A 6425-nucleotide genomic window follows, 5' to 3' on the forward strand; every position below is an offset into this window, starting at 1 on the left:
GGCATTTACAATTCATTTTGACTGTGAACGTTTTCAAGCATGAGAATTTATGCAATGAATACATGAATATTGGTTTCGACATTTGCTCTCCGGGTACTCTTTTTTACTGTTGTATTGTGAAAGCATCCAAATACCAAAGTCAAGATTGTGGCTCAAGGTGTTAGGTGCTCAAACAACTTTTTTAAAATGCTCCTACTCTGGATGGACTGCGGTCTGAAAGCGCACATGCCCTATTTTGGCTAATCCTTGCAGAGCTTTGCTCACTCTGTGTTCTTCTGACTCCAGGGGGACTGCTCACAGCACCTACCTTTAAGGCTTGGGCGTGAGTCTTTGCGGGACTGGAGCCACAGCTCCTAATGCAGTAACGGTGCAAATAACCTCGGTGCCATTTCGCAGGTCTGTTTTATTCCTCGTTGCGTCATAGGTTATTACTTGCTTAATCACGAATGCTTGCAGGAAATCTGGAAATACAAAAGAAACCCTTCTTGTATGTTACGTATGTCCTACTGTCACATGCTTGTCACACACCGAAAGAGCAGGGCTGTGACTCCCTGGTCCTGCAGCCTGAAGGGCAGATCCTCCTGCTGCCCCTTTCCGAGTGTCGTGCAGAGGTTAGCACCGGCTTGTGCTCTCTAGCTACCCACCTGACAAAGAGACTAGCCCGGCTGGGACAGACGAACAAACACAGCTCCCAACCCATTCATGCAGAGTCTGGGGAAGGAGGCAGGGGGACGGGATCTGCTGCAGAGCATGGCCGTACTGGGCATAGCGAGAGTATCCGCTGCTGCCGAGTCAGAGCAGTGTGTAGGAGTTTGCAAAGTGAGCTCTGGGCGTATTCACTGCAGACATTTATTTCCCATTCTGAAAAAAAATGAAAATCAGCAAAGCACGAAGGAATACCGTTTTAATGAACTCTGAGGTTAACAGTGATCTGTCAAGGGAAAGATGGAAGTGGAGATGGGACTTGATATTTGTGGTCGCAGCCTCCACTTTATTTTAATGAGGGTTTTGCTTCAGTGTAGCTGCAGTTGCAAGAATGCAGCACACAGCTCTTAGACACATCCGTATGTGCCCCTGCACTTACAGTCTAATGTTGGAGAGCTTTAGGGCGATGTTGCTTACTTCCCACCTCCTTTTCCAGTGGGTTTTCCATAGGAGCCCCCAGCAGAGGAGGAGGAGAGGAGGAGAGAGAGGGTGAAAGAGAGTCTGAGCAATCCCCTCCGCCTCCCCTGGACTGTGCGCTGCCCGTCTCTGGGGAAATGTATCTGCCCTGTCTCCTCCTTGGGTCAGGAGGGACTGCTGTCCCTTCTCGCCTTCCCTTTGAAGTCCTATTTATGCTCATGACAAGCTCTAGCGAGGGCTTAAAGGTTGGTCCCTTCCTAGAAGGGAGGAAAAAGCTGCTGGTGGCTTTGGATGCAGCAAGGTTCTCTGACTGGCAGTTCTCGTGCGTCTTTTTCTGGGCAAGGGTTGTAATTAACGTGCCCTTTTGATTACAGAAGGGCGAGCCAGCTCCTCTGGGGGATTGTGGTGTCCTGGCTGGCTTCCCTGGCCTGCCACCCAGAGGAGCAGTTGCAGCAGGCGAAGGAGAGAGACTTGCGTTGTGATTATTTGGAGCAGTGAGGTATTGATTTTGTAGGCTAGGCAATTTTGCATAGGGAAATGGGAATAGGGGATCATTAAAAGAAAAATAAAAAAGGAAAAAAGAAAAAGGTAAATAGAAAAAGAAAAACAAAAAGGAAGAGAAAAAAGGAAAAGAGAAAAAAAAGAGAAAAAAGAAAAAAGAAAAAGAAAGAAAGAGAAATAAAAAGAAAAAGAGAAAGAGAAAGAAAGAAAGAGAAAGAAAGAAAAAGAAAAAGAAAAAGAAAAAGAAAAAGAAAAAGAAAAAGAAAAAGAAAAAGAAAAAGAAAAAGAAAAAGAAAAAGAAAAAGAAAAAGAAAAAGAAAAAGAAAAAGAAAAAGGAAAAGAAAAAGGAAAAGAAAAAGAAAAAGAAAAAGGAAAAGAAAAAGAAAAAAAAAAGAAAAAGAAAAAGAAAAAGAAAAAGAAAAAGAAAAAGAAAAAGAAAAAGAAAAAGAAAAAGAAAAAGAAAAAGAAAAAAAAGAAAAAGAAAAAGAAAAAGAAAAAGAAAAAGAAAAAGAAAAAGAAAAAGAAAAAGAAAAAGAAAAAGAAAAAGAAAAAGAAAAAGAAAAAGAAAAAGAAAAAAAAAAGAAAAAGAAAAAGAAAAAAAGAAAAAGAAAGAAAAAGCTTTACTTCAGTCAGCCCCCAAGCTTTGGGACTACAGCCTTGGGAACTGTATTGTTAATTTAGTTCCCAGCACGGCAGGACTGTTCTCTAAGCCGACTGTAGTGACCAGCAGCTCAGGTTAGCAGGGTCCCCCTGTTCATGTCCATCCCTAATCATTCAGGAGGAGTTACCTTTGCAGCGCACCTTCTACTGCCCTCTTAGCCAGGCATAATCTGTCAATAATGTGCACCAAACCTGTGAGCGCAAATTGCAACGGAGGGGCACCAGGGTGCCATGTCCCCCTCCTCCTGCCCTCTCTGCCTCCGGTCCTGCGGGAGAAGGGGAAGGTGCTGGAGGAGCCCATGCTGGGGTGCAGGGTGCAGGGGTGCAGGGGTGCAGGGGTGCGTGCCCCTGGGCCCCACGGTCATGCACGGGCACCTCCTTTTGCCGTGCTCGGCTGCAGCCCACAAAAACACAGGCTGACCAAGGACTGGAGCATTTCTGTAGGGATGTGTCCGTTGCTCATTTACATTCATGGTAAAGGCAGGATAAATACCACAGAGGAGAGCTGTCCCATGAGGAGATGTAATACCATGCTGGACGTTACTGAGGGTGCCCCATCTTCCTCCTGCCCTTGCTGGCCCAGGCACGGCTGCAAAGCACCCTCCTCGTTCATCACCCCCCCTCCCCGACTTCTTAGTTTCTCCTCTCTTCAGCTTCTAACCCCAGTCCTGACTCTGCATCACATCCCCTCTCTGTTCCCCTGCCTCACCCAGTCTCTTCCCTCCTGCTCTTACTACTCTGAGGAGCAAAGGAACGGTGCTAGGAGGGACACAGACTTTCCTGTCAATGCTGCTTGCATAGAGTTGAAGCATCAGTATTTCTATGATAAACAGAATTGGACCAGATAAACAGAATAGACCCTCTCCGGAAGAGCCAGCACATTGGCCTCAATCCTGCACCGTACCCCTGCGGTAGGAACCAAGCCCTAATCCCCGATCCAGTGGAACAACCCCTTTTTTCCACAAGCCAAGTCCTAAAGAGCTGCGACAGCCCCAGTTGCACGCAGACACAAATGATTATTCTCTCCTGACAGACCTGCACAGCTCCCTCCTTGTGTTTAACTGCAGTCCCAGTGAGCTGGATCAGGAAAGAGACACTTGATAGCTGCTGTTTCCGTGGTTGAAATATTTGTGAAGTTAGCGCATAATCTGAAAGCAGAAGCTAATAAATTATAGGGTGCTAATTGGGGCCGGAGTGGAGCCGTCAATCATATTATCCTAAACACACAGAGACCCTCATAACCTAAAAAGGCAAGAGAGCCTCCAGGAACAGCTCCCAGTTGTCACTAGCCATGACCTCCACTTCAGCGAGAGCACAGAGAGTCAAGGCGGAGAGTTTATTCTGTTAAGAAAATGCAAATCCTGTGTTTAAGAGGGCACTTGCATTTGGTTTTGTTTGCCCTCTTTGGGAGTGTATTCCCCAGGGCACTTTATTGTTTTGCTTCGCCACGTAACTTGCCACTCTTGCAATTTTACAAAAACGTGTAAATCAGATAAGAATTTGCAATTTTTATATTTTCATAGTCCTTAGAGTAGCAGTCATAAGTTTTTAGTCCCAGTCCAACCTCTTTGCATATAGGCCTGTCTTCTAAAAGCCATCTTATTGCTCACATTTCTTTTTTCGCTTCTTATGCCCCAGAAACATATATACGACTTTGAAGTTGCAGGAGTCTATGATCTGAGCCAAAACACAACTGCGCAAACATGGTAGCAGTAGGGCACTTGCAGCTCTAGTCACTTTGTCACCACCTTTTCTTATGTTGCTTCCGTCAAGATCTAGTCTTTTACTCATCGTATATATAAAATTGAATCAAAGAATGCTGAAGAGGTTTTTAGTAACACTTTTCCCCAGAAATTCATTTCATATGGAGACACATAGGCATTTCAGAAAGCATTCCCTGGAGAAAAGATCTGAAGAAATTTAGGAGCAACCCAAAACTGAGGAGTTGGAAAGCTTGATGTTGGTGGCAGTACGACTACTGCATGCAGGCCTGACAACAGAGCTGTAGCTCAGTAAGGTCAAACCCTTCTGGTGACACCTCACCTGGCCCTTAGTGACCGCCTAAACTTCCTGCTGCAAGACCACATGATTAAGTGTACAAAGACTTTTAAAGGTATTTCTAAATGTGTCATTTCCCCTCATTTTTTGATGCCTGTATAATTATTTAATGCTAACCTTGAATGCTGGCAAGAAGTAGGACCAATAGCCCCTTCTCAGCTTGCTTCTGTGAAGAGAAATGACAGCGTCTAACCTAGTGATGCTGCCACTAAAGCCAAGAGCCATCTCTGAGTGGGGTAGGCAAGAGGATGAGCTTGACAACTGACTGTGGTTTATCATGGCCACTAATTTTATTTTAGTAGATTCAGGTAGAGGATAATTCTTTGTGCTTTAAGCAACAGACTCAAAAATTATGGAGTGATACCTCTGTTAAGATAATAAGGACTATGTCAGCAGACAAATCAAGGAAAGCACAAAGCTGGCAAGGTCCTACTTGAAGAACACAAGGCTGCACTGTGTGAGTAGGTTTCCATCCTTGGGGATATGGTGATGTCAGACTGAAGAAATTTGAAGATGTGAGAGAAGATATTCTCATAAAAGGTTAATTCTGTGACTCCCAGAGTACTGCCTCTCCTGTCTCTCTGTAAGAGAAAGCTAAATGTATTTGTGACTGGAAATTACGGAGAACTTACACATGGTCAGCCCTCCTGGAAAGGTGTGAAAATTGGATACGTGCAGAGAAATACACCAGGAGATTAATTAGAGTCGTGAGATTTTGGTACTACAAAACGATGTTGAAACTCCACTGAGTTTCCCATAGGACGGATGAAGAGGCAACTGGAGTTGCTTACTGTACTGCATGGAGTTGCTTACTGTACTGCATAGGACAGCAAAAGCATTTCAGTGGCCTCATCCCTAACGAGCACTAAGTGACTTGTACTGTCAGGGAAGATAGGAGAGAAAAAAAAGCAGGAAAAAGAAGATCCAGCTGTGTCAACAGCATTGCAAAAGGGGATTGGTATCCAAACAGAGAGTGGCTATTTTACAGCTCCGTTCTTACCATAAAAGATAGAAGGCAGTGATGAACGTCCTCCAAATGGAAGACGTCATCTGAAGAAGAAGTTAATACATTATAAAAAAGGTTATTTTATACAGCAGTATCAGTCACGTCACTGGCAATAATGACAATATTTTGGCATCATCACTTGGCTTTGATGCACTGGGTTTCTGGTTATTTATTAGAGTTAAAACATAATGTCAGTTAGTGGTGCCAAGTGTCATTATAAATAGAGCCATGATCGTTTGAAAAATCCATCTGGTATGCAAGCTCCTGCAACTCACTCCAGTATGTAAGAAAAACTTTCAAGAATCAGTTAAAAGAAATGAAGGTGAATTAGAACTTTTTAATCATTAACAGACCTGCCAGGGCTATTTTACAGAGATTCTTTCCTATAACGACTATTTTCAGGTCTGTTATAGCTGAATTAAGATCAGCTTTGTGTAGAAAGAGGTAAATTTTAATCTAGAAGAAAGCTTGCCTTCACGGTTATTATTAAAATGCATAGTCCTAAACCTGAATCACAGAGGATCAGTTTCACCCGGTTATGCTCAGTAAAGCCACACTTGAGGACTCATCATAGGCAGCATCATAGGCAGCATGCTGCAGATCTCAAAGAAAAAGAAAAAAAAAAGAAAAAAACTGGAGACAATTCAAATAGATGGTAAAACTTTCCCTGCTGAAAATGGCTGTGGGAAGCAAGGGTGCAGTGGCCCTGCTGTAAGGACCTTTGTGCCCTTCCATACAAGCGGTGAGGGAAGCAAATGTTGAGGGACCTTGTGATCTGGAGGGTGTTACTAGTCTCTGTTATCTAGGGTACCAGGAAAGCTGAGGAACAACAACTTTAGTCTCAGCCCTGGGCCCTGGCTCGAGCTTCTCAGATAAGCAAGGCTGCGGTGAACTCAGCTCTTGCCTTTCTTGTCCCTGCCACTTACTAGTTTTTGCAGGTAATGAAGTCTAATAGAAAACACTTGTGTTAGCAGTGTAGCTGCACAACCTTTTGCCTTTCTGCTGGTCATTTTTAAGTTCCCCAAATCTTGGGATGATGCCACTGAAGGACTGACAATAAAGTCTCCCAGAGAAGATG

This window comes from Mycteria americana, chromosome 3 (assembly GCF_035582795.1).
Source record: "Mycteria americana isolate JAX WOST 10 ecotype Jacksonville Zoo and Gardens chromosome 3, USCA_MyAme_1.0, whole genome shotgun sequence".
NCBI lineage: Eukaryota > Metazoa > Chordata > Aves > Ciconiiformes > Ciconiidae > Mycteria > Mycteria americana.